The sequence below is a fragment of the Pseudorca crassidens genome, chromosome 7 (assembly GCF_039906515.1).
Source record: "Pseudorca crassidens isolate mPseCra1 chromosome 7, mPseCra1.hap1, whole genome shotgun sequence".
Taxonomy (NCBI): Eukaryota; Metazoa; Chordata; class Mammalia; order Artiodactyla; family Delphinidae; genus Pseudorca; species Pseudorca crassidens.
Genome location: NC_090302.1, coordinates 18,939,356 through 18,955,559, shown reverse-complemented (window position 1 = coordinate 18,955,559; position 16,204 = coordinate 18,939,356). Strand labels below are relative to the sequence as shown.

General features: G+C 42.9%; 1 long non-coding RNA gene across 7 annotated transcripts in view; it reads left to right on the top strand.

Moving 5' to 3' along the window:
- Positions 1-16,204, top strand: part of LOC137227515 (uncharacterized) — a 207,059-nt gene that overhangs the window by 164,823 nt on the left and 26,032 nt on the right. For 6 of the 7 annotated variants that reach the window (XR_010944881.1, XR_010944883.1, XR_010944879.1 and 3 more), the window contains exon 3: positions 10,680-10,841. This is a non-coding gene — a long non-coding RNA (uncharacterized lncRNA). Of the gene's footprint in view, positions 1-7,291; positions 7,482-9,622; positions 9,937-10,679; positions 10,842-16,204 lie in introns of all 7 variants that reach the window. The other variant, XR_010944885.1, reaches the window with a different exon arrangement.

The window sequence follows — 16,204 nt, the reverse complement described above, 5'->3', positions numbered from 1 at the left end:
TCTAAACATGATTGCATTAAGCAGCTGTGTGTGATGCAGGAGTTGCTTAAGGCAGGAAAACATGGGAAGGTATAGATCTTGAGGTCTGCTTAGGAAATCTGATAGCTTTTGCCTTCACTGCACTGTTTCCATGGGCTGGCAGACATCCTTCCATTAGCACCTGCATACCTTGAGGTTTTTATCTGGCACAAACTGAATGTAGAAATCTAAACTAGATTCTGAGGTTGAAAACAAAGAACTTTGTTATTCCTCTTGCCTCATGCTTTTTGGCTGAAATGATTGATATATATCAAAACATAAGATCCTAGAGGTGAGTTTAAGTTGCTTAAAAAAATACAGTATGTTGGGGACAGAGACGGGTTCTACAAATCAGAATGAGGAAAGGGAGAATCATGGGCTTTAAGACCAAGCATAGCCTGACTCAAGTTCTGGATCCTACAGTTGGAACACACTGAGTGGTGGGTTCTGGATGTGGACGGGGGCCAGGGCTGAGGGCTGAGGGGCTAAATATGTTGGAGAAAGGAGTTAGAATAAAAATGTTCACCAGTGGGATATAAGTCATGGTTCTGAGTATAATCCAAAACATAGCATTCAGAGATAAAAACCACAAAAGAAAAAAGACATTTGAACTAAAGCATTGGTCTGAAGGGCATTGGAAGAGATTTGAGTCCATTATAAGTCAATGGCACAGAAACTCTGGTCCAGAGCAAGGGTATGTAGGAAAGGGGATGGGAGAGGGAGACAAGACATTTCATGGGCTTTGGGTATGGGACCACAGGGCATTTTCATAAGAACCCTGTGACTGTTTACAAATACCACGACTATGTAAATTTATATGAGTCAGTGAACTTCTCTTAGCCTCAATTTCCTCATCTATAAAATGTGGGTCATAATACTGCCTTCCAGAATGGCTATAAGGAATGTACATATATTTGGAAAGGAGGACTGCAAATTTACTTAGCCAAATATGTGTGAGATGTGTACTAAAATTACAGAATATTTTACATAAAAAGACAGTAGTAAATAGAGACATGTACCATGTTAATAGGATCATACATTTTAATAAGGTGGCAGTTCTTCTCAAATTGATCAGTAGACTCAATACAGTAGCAATCAATTTCCCAGCAGGTTTTTTTTATATAGAATTTTATGTGAAGTTCCTGAAATTCACAAAGTAATTGAAAGCCTAGACTAGCCTAAGTAATTCTGAAAAAGAACAATGGTGATAGAACTACCCTGCCTGATTTCAATACCTACTATCAAATACATTAATTAATACAACATATTATTGACATAAAGGGAGATATAGATATCAGTGGAACAGAACTGAGACCCCAAATAAACCCACTTATACACATCAACTGCTTTTTGGAAAATGTGCCAATGTAATTAATGAGAGCATGAGTTGACTTTCAACAAATGATGCTAGATCAAATGGATATTCATATAGAAAACAATGAATTAACCCCTATCTCACAAATTATACAAAAGATAACTAGAAATGGATCATGGACCTAAATGTAGTAGCTCAAAGTAGAAGAAAATATAGGAATCAAATCTTTGCTACCTGATGTAGGAAAATTTTTCTTAGGATAGAAAAAAAACCTACAAAAAATATTATATTTCATCTAATATAAACATTTCTGCTCTTCAAAGGATACTGTTAATAGAATGGAAAGAAATATGTATGTCTAACAAAGGACTTTATCTAGAATATATTGACACAACTGAAAAAAAACAGCTAAATAAAAACAGGCAAAAATTTTAACGGACACTTCACAAAAGAACACACAAATGGCCAATATATTAGCCTATGGAAATATGCTCAACATCACGAGTCATCAGGCAAATAAAAACTAAAGCTGCAAAGAGATCTCACTACACGACCACTATAATGGCTGTAGTTAAAATGACCGACATTAGGGGCTTCCCTGGTGGCGCAGTGGTTGAGAGTCCGTCTGCCAATGCAGGGGACACGGGTTCGTGCCCTGGTCCGGGAGGATCCCATGTGCCGCGGAGCGGCTGGGCCCGTAAGCCATGGCCGCTGAGCCTGCGCGTCCGGAGCCTGTGCTCCGCAACGGGAGAGGCCACAACAGTGAGAGGCCCGTGTGCCAAAAAAAAAAAAAAAAATGACCGACATTAAGTTTTGGTGAGTAGGGCAGAAACTAGAATCTCAGATGTTGCTAGCAGGAATGCGTAATGTTTTGGAAAACAGTTGGGCAGTTTCTTATAAAGTTAAACAAACATTTACCCTATGATCCAGCAATTCCACTCCTCGGTGTTTACCCCAGAGAAATGTAAACACGTTCACATAAAGATTTGTGCTTAGATATTCATAACAGTTTTCTTCATAACAACCCCAAATGGGAAATGAGTTAAATATATAGGGCTGACCAAAAAGTTCATTCGGTTTTAAGTACAAATAAAAGACATTTTTCATTTTTACCAAGAACTTGGTATACTGAACAGCATATTCATTAACTGAATGAACTTTCTGGCCAACCCAGTAATTGGTGAATGGATAAACAATTTGTGGTCTATGCAAATGGTGAAATACTATTCTGCAATAAAAATGAATGAACTGATGTTACACAATATCATAAATGCACCTCAAAAACATTATGCTAAGTGAAAGAAGCCAGACTCAGAAGACTGCTCCCCATATGAATTCAACTGCATGAAGTGTTAGAAAAGGCAAAACTATAGTGCTAGAAACAGATAAGTCATTCCCAGGAGTTCCATGGGAAGGGAAGGGATTTACTGCACAGTCACAAGGGTAATTTTTGCAGTGGTAGAAATTTTTTATATTATTATTGTAGTGTTAGTTATACAACTATATACATTTGTCAAAACTCACTGAAGTTTGCACTTAATATTAGTGAATTTTATCATATGTAAATTATAATTCAATAAAGCTGACTTTTAAAAGAACAGCCATATACTCATTGAGTAATATGAGTTTGTATGCCACTGCACAAGTAATAGAAAACAAAGTTATAGTTTAAAAATAAATCATTCATTGAACAAATATTGAATAATCACTTATTATATGTCAAAGTTTGGGCTAGGAGTTAAAGACAAAGTTATAAACTAGACAGTGGGTGGTAAGACAGGTTAGTAAACAGACAATTAAAATACAGTGTAACTGATATGATGGGGATAATCACAAGATGCTACAGGTACACAGAGAAGTGGTATACAGCCCAGCCCTGGGGGTACAAAAGGCTTTTTATTAAAGATAATAGAATGCAAATATGATGGAAAAATATATGTAAGTTAAGCAAACAGAGGCATGTGGGCAGTGATCCAAAGGGAGGATAACATGCACCTGAAACCTGGAGTAAGAAAGCAGGTGGTGACCTGTGAGTGAAACTGAAGCAAGATGTAAGCAGGTATAATCAAGATACAGCTGAGAAACAGAATTCATAGAATCTCATAATTCTTACATGTGGGAGCTAAGGCAAAGCAAGAGGACAAGGGCGTTGTTACTTTCCTAGCTTGAGAAACTGGGCAAAGGATGACATTATTCACTGAAACTGAAATGCAGGAGCACAAGGAATGGGTGTAGTGAAGGGGGGGGATGTGTTTTATGAGTGTTAACTACAAAGTGCCTGTGAGACATCCCAGTACAATCGGTAGAAGATCATTGAATATAAAAGTCTGGAGCACAGAAAACTGACCAGAAGGAGAGATGCAGGTTTAGGAGGTACGAACCTATCACAAGAGAGGATGAGATCAACCAGGGAGATGGAAACGGGAAACAAGATGGCCCCAGATTAAAAAAGGAAGGAATAGCCAGACAGCTAGGAGAATAAATAGAATACCGTGTCTCAGAAATGAAGGAAAGAGAATGCTTTGAGTGACCAACGGTATTAAAGTGCAGAAAAGTCAAGCGAGAAGAAAGGTGACAATTGCACATGCAATCTAAAAGAGGGAGATAATGGGTCAGTTTTTCAAGTATAGCTTCAGTGGTGTGAAGGTGGGGAAGCCAGATACAGAGGCCTGAGGAGCAAGTGGGAGGGGATGAAATGGAGATATTCAGTACACTTCAGGGAAACTTCTCCGTGACAGAGAAGAGAGAAAATGTGGAATCTGGAGGAGGACCTGGGGATTGGAGGCAGTGCCTTGCCCACATGTTCATGGGATGCAGCCAGTAGGGAGGGAGAGATGGATGGAGTAACATTCCTGAGACGGCAGTAATGGATGGGATCCAGTTTTCAGTAGAACAAAGGATATTTCTTCCAGGCCATCAAGAGGGGAGAAGGGAGGTAGTGAGTGAAGATGCAAATGTGTAAGTTTTACGGCAGGAAGTTGAAGGAATTTTGACCCGTGTCTTCTATTTTTCTGTGGGAGGCAAGGTCATAGGGAAACTAAGGATGAAATGAGGGTCATGCATTTTAGAGAAGAGGTGACACTTTGAAACAGCTGCCGTGCAGAAGGGGGAAGGACTCTCTATTGAAACATGATGGGACTCCTGGGTATCACTAAAGGCCCAGTTAAGGTTGGGGACCATGAATTAAGACTGTTTCCGGTTCAGAGTGATTTCCGCCCCGCCCCCCCCAAGTTACCCAGTAACCCAAGTGCAAGTATAGAGAAGAGCAAGCTGAATTCATTCAGGTTTTGGTCTACACAGGACTCTGTGAGATCCTTACAAAGCAAAAAAAATGAGGATTTTGAGAAAAGTAATGGCTGTGATGTGAATGTAATCTTAGCTGGATAATGAAGGAAGTGAAAATAAGGGACTCCTGGGAGATAAGGAGCAAGTAGAGGCATTTGTAAACTGGAAGTCCCTAGAAGGTTTATAAAATGATATATTGGGGATAATTAAATTGAGATAAGGTGGAAAGATGGGCAAGATCATAGGAAATAAAGAAGGCAAGGAATCTGAAAGGCCAGGATGTTGAATCATCCCATGCTGAAGTCACTAAAGATGAAAGTACTACCTGGGGTGGGCAGAAAGCCTGGACGGCTGGATCTTCAAAGCATCAGGAGGAGTAACTAGCACAGAATGTATAGGGTGACAGTGCCAAGGGGTATGGTGAGGCAAAACCCCAAGGTGAACATCTCCAGTGAGTGGGATCTGTGCAGAGGTCTGAGGAAATCTAACCCAGAAGGGGTCTGTTAGAAGCAAAGAGGACACAAACCTGCAACTTTTCACAACGTGGGAGTCGGAAAGAAGAAGAGCCTCCACTTGGGTGTCTGTGGCGTAGCCTTAATGTGTTGGGTCCATGAAGAGTTTCAGGGCTGAACATCACTGATACAAATAGAGTAGATAGAGGCGTTTAGGTGATGGGAGCCTTTTCAGGCAGATGAGGGAGCAGACAGCCTGGTGGTGGTGGCAGTGAGAACTCTGCTGCCTTCTCTACCAGTGTTGGTGGCGTGTCTCAGCTGGAGCAATTAGTGCAGTAATTAAAGCTCTGGAATCAGCCGGACTTGGGTTGAGTCCAAATTCTGTCATTCCCCACTGCTCATGGGAACTTCTCTGCACGTTGGTTTCTTCACCTCTAAAATGGAGACAGTATTGTTTACTTCAGAGCTGTCTTCCAACTTCCATGAGATTGTGCTTGCCAAACAGCATGGTGTAATCATATAGCGATTAACAAAGAGTATCATTATTGCCCTTATAATTCTGGGTGTATGTCATGCTGGAGTCCCCAAAGAAAGTACATACTGTGCTTAATGAGATAACCTTTCAGTTAGTCTGGGTAGAGGGAAAGGTGAGGGTATGAGAGTTTGCCATATGGCAAAGATGAAATCATTCAGTAAATGAGAACTTTTTCCTCAAGATAGATCTTTAAACCATGTCAAATGTCAGAGAACCTAACCACCAGAGTCATCTTCCTTCTCTTCCTTAATAATGGGTCTGGAAATTCAGGATGATTGAACTTTTCCTTTGTCAACAGGAGCAAAGTGTTTAGAAAAAGGAGGCTTGGGAGAGAACTGTAACTCCCCGAACTCGTTAAGACACCCCAGCCCTGGTTGCACAGTCCATTGACTTTTGATTAGAGAGCTGTACTCTTGTAACAGACATCACTGTCCAGATGCAGATGCACTACAGTGCTTTCCAAGTAGGAAACAAAGATTGCTTGGAAGTGGAAAACTTCCTGACTTTACTCCTCTGATGAGGGGCCCTTACTTTGCACCCACTTGAGTCTTCTTCATGCGGCAGAGAGCACTCTCCTCCTGTCTCTTTACAACCTCCATCTCCTCCCAAAGGCCTCCAAAAGGAAGCAGTCTGTGCAGCGGCCATGGTGCTTTTCCTGCTGGTATGGAAGACAGATTATACGATTTAAAACACAATCCTTCCCTGACCCAAGTTAACGCCTGCACATAACTTCCCGGAGTCTGATCAATGTTCCTGATGCTTGCTTGTCCCAGGGGCTGCCTCTGTTCCTTCTGCAACTACCCTCTTAGATCTTATTATTTTTTTTAACCCTGACAGTTTCTGTCCTACTTTTTGTGGTTAACATTTTTTACACATTTTCCAAAACCCCCAAGTTTTTCTTCAAATTTTACTCATTCATTTGTTTTGTAAATAAATACATTACTTTATCTTATACTGAGTTGAGAGAGGGAAATATCTGGCTGTCCATCTTTCTCTCTGTCTGATAAGTCTAAAGACATTAATAGCACAGACTCCAGAATCAGACTGTCAGAGACTGAATCACAGGTCTACCACTATCTACGTGACCTCGAACAAGTTGCTTAACCTCTTTTTGCCTCAGTTCCCATCTGTGAAATGGGAATAGAATAACAATCTCATGGAGTTGTGAGGATTAAATTAGATAATAAATACAACATGCTTGAAACAGTGCCTGGTGTAACTTAAGAGGTATAGACATTTTTGTTATTTATCTATTATCCTAATATTCAGTATTAGAATGCCTCCTGGGAAGAAGGGTAGGTGGAGATTAATTAATCCTTTTGAGGTGAGATCTTCAATGTGTGGGTGTTGGTAAATGCCAAAAGATCATGGATGAGAGTGTCAGCTTTCTGTGGGTTAGGAACGTGATTTATCAGTTTTGTTCCTTAAATGGAATGGTTCTGAGATGAATATTGACATGAAATAAGGGAGGACATAGGACAAGAATGGAGAAGTTAGGAAAACAGAGAGAGGTTGATACTGGATGCTATAGAGGATCGATGGACTATCTTGGTAGTGAGGTGGTTGGAGGACATTTCTAGATGGGTGATATTCTGTTCCATTCACAGTTGTTTTCATGGTGACAGTAGAGATTTCTCTGCTGGAGGCCCTCTCTCTAGTATTGAGTGAAGTCTACTCTTTCCACAGATGTGTGAGTGGAGTTTCAGAGACTCAAAGAGATAGTTGTATCCTGCCCCTGCCCCCAGGCTGGGTCTTTATGGAAGAGAACAAAGATATCCATCTAGAAACAAGATCCTTAGAGACAAGAATCTCCTGGGTTCCTGAAAATTTGCAAAAGTAGTGGAGAAGAAGCCTTGGATGTCCACAGGTTGCACAGGTGGGGAAGGCGTCTAGCTAATTTTGCTAAGATCTCAAAGGTCAAGAAACCTCAGCTGACATCTTAACCAACATTTACTGAAAAGCAGTTATATAGTAGACATTGAGAGAGGCCCTAGAACCAAGCCTTATCACTAGTCCTCTGACATAGTTAGCACAGTGGCAAGACCAAGTTCCCAGCCTAACAGAGGGTGAACGTGGTGCATGGGAACCAGAAAGATGCTGCTCTCTCTTTCTACACCCTCCCCCTGCAACACTCTGTTGCTGTAAACTTCTCCAAACAACGGAGGTGTCAGTCTCTATGCCGGTAGAATTTCATATACAACCACCAAAGAGGTACAGAAAGTAGATTCTATTTAATCCTCCCAACAGCCCCAAGATACAGATCATACCGCCATTGTGAAGAAGGGCATGGTGAGAAGAGGAGATTCATAGTTACAGGTGTGAGTAGATTTTAAAGTCCGCTAAGCCAAAGTTGATTGATTGATGGCTTTGCCACGTTCTCTCTGTAGGACCTTGAGCAAAATTCCTCACCTCTATGAGCTTCCGTTTTCTCTGAACAAAGAGATCTTACAGGTTTGTGTGAGGATTACAGCAGAGTGCTGGTCTCTTTGTAAATACCAATAAAATGGTGGTGTTACCATTTTGGTATTTTCTTGCAAACAATTTTTCACATCTGTAGGCATTAGATGTCTAATATTTTAGAGAGAAAAATTAAATAAAAATAAAATTATCTTCCTAAACTAGACTGCCATAGTCACGTTACCTCCTGCTTACAGTTTACAATGAATCTTTATATTCTTTGTGTGGAAAAATCTGCTTAATTGATCAGCTCTGCCAAGTTCTTATAAAGACTAAAAAAAAAAGGTGAAGAGGCAGCAGAGAGGAAAAATAAAAATATTCTTTATGTCGTCTTTTTCTGTTGACATTATGTATTTCCCCTCCAGCAGAGAGGAGTAAAACTAATACTGGGGCGCGTCATACTCGGAAGGAACCAGAGCTGGTCTGGAATTAGCTGGTTCTGAACTGGAAGGGTTAGGCCATCTCAAACTCGTTCATGGGCCAGTTCAAACAGGGTTCTTTGGTTTATTGTTCTCTTTTTAAAGAAGTTCCAGGTCATAAAGGAGGCAACTGCACGACCTGTTCTGACTTTGGCCCTTGCCCTGGTCATGCGGTCATGTTGGTGCAGCAATGGAGTGAGTGTCCATGGCCCAGATGCATAAGCAGAGAATGGGTTGCAACCCAGACTCTTGATTGAGAAACCTTCTGTGCTGCTTCAGATGAGGGGCTGTTTCTTTCCCCTTCCTTCCTCTTGAGGCTGAAATGCGGAGGCACTGAGAGCCTCACGCAGGACTGACCTGGATGAAAGGGTCTTTGTGAAGAGAAGGCCATTTATCAACCACAGGGCCATTTTGGCTAATGACTGAACTGTAGTCACTGCTGCTCATGGCAACTTTACATCCAGCCCTAGAGTCTCACCTTCGCCAGCCAATCTGCAGGCCTACACTGATGCACGCTACGCTGACCTGGTGTTTTGTGGGGACTTTCTCTAGGTTTCCAAGTGTTTAAATTTTATTGCATTTGAGGGACTAAGGAGAAGGCCTGGGGGGGTGGGGGTGGGACAAAGAAAAACACTTTAAAAGGGAGACTTTTTTCAGGGACTTTAGCCAATGTTCCAAAGAGCTGTGTTGATGAAATGAGGCAGCTCAAGTGAAAACAAATTGAATTTGGGAAAAAAAAAAAAAATCCTCCACCCAGTGGCAGTTGGAGCTTCCATTCTGCGTTACTTCTAACTTCCTGGAACCACGTTTGCTTTGCTAAGCAGACTGAATCATTTAATCTGTCAGCTTCTCTCTGCCCCTGCCAGACCTCACTCAAGGAACACTTCCAGGGCCATGGGAGTTCACCGAGGCCTCTCTGCCTGTCCAGGCCACTCCCTGGAGGCCACATACCCACAGCGCAAATTTCTCTGTCCTAATTCAAGGCTGCTTAAAGTCAGGGGAGAGCATTTCTGTTCCCATCCACAGAATAGATCCAAAGGATACGATAACAGCAAAAACTAGTCTTTTATTGCGTGCTCCTCGTGTGTAGCAAGCACCAGACTGAGAACTTTATATCCATTAATTCACGAGTTCTTTACAGTGAGGTGATACGGAGAGCGAATGTTCTTCTGGCTTTACCGATGAGATGCCTGAGCAGGACTCTACTCAGAAGGAGTGGAAATTCTAGAGGGGAGGCCAGCACACAAAGAAACCACAGGACAGAGTGACAGTGTGGGCCAAGTCTAGAGATACTAAGGAGGAATGAGCAAGTCGCTCTAGCTCTAGACCCAATAAAGGAAGACTTGAAGAGAAGGTAATGCTTGGACAAGAACTGAAAGACAGAAAGAAGTTTACCTAAGAGTTGTTGACAGAGAGACCAGCAGGGTCAGAAGCATGGAGACGTGGACCTGAATGGTACGGCAGAACGATGGAAGGGGTCTAGTGTTGTTCCCATGTCAATTGTAAGGGAAGAGGGCGAAGAATGAGAATGATCACCAATATCAAATTTTCCAGCCTCCTTTGAAGTTAGATGGAGCAATATTCTGATTTCCTTTCCAGCCAACAGAATGGGGCAGGAGGTGATAGGCATGTCTTCCAGGTCCATAAACATTTTCGTGAGCAATCCTTTCTCTCTTTCCCCATATTCTGGCAGACAGAGAGAACTCTGAGAACCCAGAGGAGGGTGACCCACGAGACCAAAGGAAACAAGGGCTCTGAGTTATGGCCTGAAGCAATCACCCCTTTCTCAGCCAACCTACGTTAGATGGTGGCAGGCATGAGAAATGGATTCTTGCTGTGTCATTCTGTGGAAATTTGGGGATTATCTGTTCCGGCACTTTGTCTACCCTAACTAACCTGGGGGCTCAGTGAAAGGAAGACAGCCACCTAGTCCCTGAGAGCCTTGCATACGGGGAGGCAGAGTTTAGGATTTCTCCTGAAAGGGATGGGGAGCTGCTGGAGAATGTTTAGCCGTGGGATGCCCAGAGTTCAGCTTAGAAGTTTGCTCTGGGTGTTGTGTGTGCAGTGGGTTGGAGCTAGAGGCAAGATAGTGGAAACGGAAAGAGGTGTGGTTGACTAGGGGTCTATCTGTGCCGCCCTCCAGAGTGTGCCTACCTCTTATCCTCTTGTTCTGTTTTTGTACCCTGTGGACATTGTAGATATAGCAAGGCCTTGTGAGATCGCAGAAGCCTCCAATGGCATAAATGAATGAATGACTTCAACCACTTTGTGCTAACCACGGTGCACGTGATGACACACACCATCTCGTTCGAAACTCAGCGCAGGCTCAGGAGGAAGATATCATCATTGTGAGCAAATGGGTAAGAAAACAGTGACTTAAGACGCCTTGTGCTACTTTCCAGAAGACCTAGAGCCACTAAACTCTAGAGCTGAGGCTCGAACCCTGGACTCTCTGACTCCAGAGCTCACACCCCATTCATTACACCCTGCTTGCTCAGTAATCTTGAAGTAAGAAGGAGCTTCCAGGGTTGAGTTTAACAGTCCCCATGGTGGGGAATCCCTTTTACTACATACTACTTATGTGGCTTCTGCCTGGTATATGTTGTGACAGGAAATAGCCTCACTTATCACAAGTTCAATGACATTTAGAACCCTTTAAGTCCTCAGATATGTGGAACAAGTTTTTCATTTTACAGATGAAGGAATTGCCTCCTTCAAAAATGGGAAGGAAAGGGTTACACAGGCCTGCGATATAGTCTTTCCCTTTCCTGGGGACACCCTGGGGGAAGAAATGTGACCTGGTCAAATCTCCTTGTAAATAAGCTATTAAGGATTCCAGGGAAAACCACTGATGGTATTTATTAGTGGCAGAATTTTTATCTTTGGGATACTTTTAGCAGCCTGTACCTCATCCTTGTAGGATTGCTTATGGTAAATAAACCTGGAATCTACTGATTCACGGGGCACGGCACCCTGAAAAATGTCACCTAAGCTATGTAATTGCAGGAGTATAAAATGGAAATGTTTCGTGACTCAAAGAGCTGGCTTTCATGTGAGCAATGTGTTTGGATACATCTTTTAGAGACCTGTGTGTTAAATCTGGGCCAGAGCAAGTCCTAATATGACAAGAAAGGGCCCGGGAAGTGGTATTGGCTGTCCCAGCCTCTCCCCACTTTCCCTGTGCCCCATGATTACTTGTAGCTTAGAAATGATTTGTGAAGCTTGATACTTGGTAAGAGATTTGTTTCTTGTGAGTCTAATCTGAAAATCCAACTTTTGTGTTATGTCTGAAACATACTGCTTTATCCAAGATCACAGAGTTTGTCAGCAATGGAAGATTAAGTTTCAGACCTCTTACCTCCTGTATCCCAGACCAGTTTAATGCTGAGGTTTCCTCTGCTTCTCCATCTTCCTCATCTTCTGCATCTTCTTCATGACTTTGATGATGATGATGATGATGATGATGATGATGATGACGATGAAGGGGATGACAACAGTCTTGGCAAAGCAACTACCTTTGCTTAAATACCTACTATGTATCAAACACAATGCTACATACTCTATAAATACAGTGTGAACAACACAAACGTGTATAAAATCTCACTACTTATATAAAACAGATGGGCACAGAGCTTTCCTTATGAAACTTCCAATATTCAACCCACCGAACAGCAACTTCATATGGCTCTGCCTAATTCTATATGTCAAGTAATCTAAGTTAGGTGACCAAAGAAAGCGCCTCTGAAGATCTTCAGTCTGAATGGTAAGAGGGAGCCTAGTATATAAACATCAGAAGAGAGACTATCCCATGAAAAGGGAAGCTTCAGCTGTAAGGGCTCTTAGCAGGGAACCAGTCTGGGAATTTGAGACACTGAAAGAGTACTGATATGATTGGGGCAGAGTGGGTGAGACAGAGTGACAGGAGTCAAGTGTGGACAGGGAGGCAGGAACAAAGCAAAGCCCCTGGGCTTTATAGGCAGAACTAAAGAGGTTAAGTTTATCTTAAGTGGGTTTTGACTTCGGGTAGGAGCAGGGGAGATGAGATGTGATTTACATTTTTAGAGTCTCTCCAGCTGCCAAGAGGAGAATGGATGACAGGGCGCAAAACTGGTGACAGGGAGACCATGTGGGATGCTTCTGTCGTGGGTCAAGTAAGAGCTAACGTGGCCTAAGCTGGAGTGATGGCAGTGGGGATGGAGATAACTCATTAGACGTGGGGCTAGTTTGCTTGCCTCTGATAGGCAGACATTGCCCATGTTCCCAACAGCCACATCATGAAAGCTCTTATTGGTGTTTCGAGAATGTTTGCTAACAACCTGTCAGCTTAGAGCAGGCTGTGGAAGCAGACAAGGGTTGTACTCATCTACTTTGATATATGACTTGTGAATAAGATATTGCAAGTTTATTCTCTCCTTTGTCTCAGAGAAGGATTTGCTTTGGGTGGGGGTGGGGAGCATTTGACGGGAGGCACTTATAGGGGGTCTGTCTTTGGTGTACGAGAAGCTGGAGACTGGAGCTCCTATGTGCCTCTCCAGAAAATGAAACTGCTTCCAGGTCCAGAGATAATTAGACAAAAGTCTCATGGCTGCAGTGAGCAGAAAAGAAGGGCTCTGATGGGCAGATTCTTGGCATAGCTGTTCAAGACACACAAGGGCTTGCCCAGTGACCAGGAGAGTAGGGGCTACTGAGGAAAACTGGCTGAGGATTAATTGAATGATGAGAAGGAGCATGAGGATGAGAGGAAAGGGAGTTCGGGGTCTGGGACAGCGCCCGGGCTGCCTTTGCAGGCCAGTTCCCTAACAATGCGTTCTGGGCGAAGTCAGGGGCTTGATTGAAGCTTAATTCAGATTCTTTGAATGTGCCTTAAGGAGACAGACTAAGAAATGATCTGATGAAATGCAATGGGAAGCAAAACTTGGCAAGGGCACAGTGGCAAATGAGCTAAGAATATGGGGGGATATCCTGCCAGGCCCCCTTCCCCCAAGGACCACCCTCAGCGTATCCGGAGAAATCAATCAATCGGACAGGACTGGATGGCTCCCACAGGACAGCAATGGGGGACCCCTGTGAGGGTTGGGGGTCTTCCATTGACAAACAGGATTTGAGTCTCAACAGAGCATTAAGACGGGTCAGTGAAGGCACAGGGGAGGAGCTCAACGTCTCTTAGTATCCTGTGGGCTACTCAGCAGGGCCAAATGCTATGCCCACTCCTGGACTCTGCCCACGGAATTATAGGCCCGCCTCCCACTTTGTGTGAAGGCCCTGGAGCAGGAGATGTGACATGATTTCAATGTCCCACCACACTGGGGAAATCTGTAAGAACCTTGTCGAGGGGCCACAAAATTCAGCAAGTCCGCAAACCATTCCCTGCCCTTGCACTTGAGCAGCCCAAATCTCCCTGTGCTGCCTCTTTCCTCTCTTGGGCATTCTTAGTTCTCTTCTCTGAATGTCTAGCTTGATATATGCATGATCACTGAGGCAGTCACCTCCCCATGAAGGTCTTCCTATCTGCCACCCACAGGGTCATCTGCCAGGGACATCAAAATGAAAGGTTGGAAAGAACTTCATATAGATATTCTCCTTTTTATATATTCAACTTCTTCCTGCACCTCTCATCAATTGTATAAGTGAATTTATACCAAAACAACCTCTTTACAGTATCCAAAGTGCTTTACCCAATATATCTCTGCATCTCACTCTTTTGTGAAATAGCTATTATTCTCCCCAACTGACTGGTGAGAAAACAGGCTCAGAGAGGGTGAGACCTGCCCAAAGTCACACAGCAAGTTTCATGCAAGAGAAGGGCCTGGCACCCAGGTCTCCTGGTTTCCATCTATCTCATTCACCCCTATCTAATGCTGTTTTCATTATCTTCTTTTCTTAATCTGCCATCTCAAAGGGTAAAATAGAACAAAATAGTATCCTCTGTCGCCGTGTCTACGCAAATGTGGATACAGCCTCTAGTTTACTTTCCTTTAGCTCAGCTGAGACAAACTCTCATCTGGAAAAAATTTGTTCCTTAACAAACATTTCCAGGCTCATTGACTGCCCCCTCCAACCTCATACTTTTTGATCCAACCCTCTCCCCCGTGACTATTCGTAATGATTAAAAAAACACAAAAAACAACAAAAAAACTGTTATTTCACACTACTGTCTGTTCCGTTGCAAAATCCCCCTTCCCTATTCCAATTACCCTCCCCGATCTTTGACTTAGGAGACTTCTACTCATCCTTCGAGTGCCAGGAATACTACCCTTGGCTTCCAAGTGGGTTGAATGGGTTGTCTCTGCTCCCACAGCCTCTTCTCCGTGTTTCTTCCATCATAGCACTTACCAGACTATATTATAATTGCCTGTTCATATGCCTTGCCTCCCCTTCTGGCCCAGAAGCCCCTTGAGGGCAGGGAGTTCCTATCTTTAGCATTTAACACAGATTTTGACCCATACTAGCAGGCGCTCAAGAAATAGTTCTGGCCCTGATCGGAAATCACACACTACACAGAGATAGATAGTTACATTTCTAGGCAATTAGTTTCTAATAAGTAAATAACCATTTTCTTGCATCTAGAAGCAATTTCACTGGCCTTTTCTGATCATCGTACATGCACTAAAATATACAGTTCTGAAGTATTCAGTTAGATGAGTTTTGACTTCTGTATATACCTTAGTAACCAACATCCCAGATAAGCATAGACTCCTTCCACCTGTATTCTTCCTTGCTTTCAGCCCACAAGAGCAGTCTTTTAAACACCTTGGCCCAAGCTAAGAATCCTAGTTTTAAATCCATATCTGAATGTGATCTGTCCTTTACAAGTGCAAATCTTGGCCCCAAGGACCATGATGGCTGCAGCCAATCGGCAGGATCATGGTAAATGATGCAGTGCATGGCATGAGTCTTTTGAGCAGAAACGGCGCATCTGTAACGTATAGTCAGACGAATAACATTTTGTATCCCTCTCATCCACGGTCAGTGGTCAATGCAAAACCTTCCCTTCTCCTGGCCGATGCAAAGAAGTCCCAAGCAATCCAAATCAGCTAGGAACAGATAACGGAGTCCAGGGTCTTAAATCATCCTTAGGCTTGCGGCCTGGTTTTCATTTGGTCCTGGAGAATGTCTTTTCCTTCCATGGATTGTGGGCCAATGTTTCTTTTCCTGCTGATTTATGACCTCCTATAAATTAACAGAGGCCTTTCAACTGGGAAATTCACATCCCAAAGACATGAATCTTCCATACATAATTCCTCCCCAAGGAAGCCAGAGTTAGCTCTCAATTACATACAGTGATGGAGATGCATGGTGGCTGAAACGATACAAGTGCTACTTCTATTCCAATTGGAACCGTCACGCCAAGTCCTAGGAAGAGAACAGTCAGATTTGTATCCCAGAAGCATGAAAGCTTTGCCTGCTCAGGGCAGAGGAAGGGGTTTGATCCATCTTTAGTTTCAGTAAATATTGGTTTGTTGAATACCTCCCATGAGATGAGAGATACAGGGGCACAGGAACACATTGTCTCCTTTCAAAGGATTCTCAGTTGGCAGTGAAGAGAGACGCATCTATGACTATATGCAAGCTAATGTTTTCCCCTTGTTTGGAGATCATTTTTTACCAGTATTTTTAGTGACTTGGGCATCAAAAGTCACAATGAAATGGAAAACAAGACACTAAATTACAATTTTATTGTCTGGTACTGGATTTCTTTTATTCATTTCTTCTTTTCTTTTAA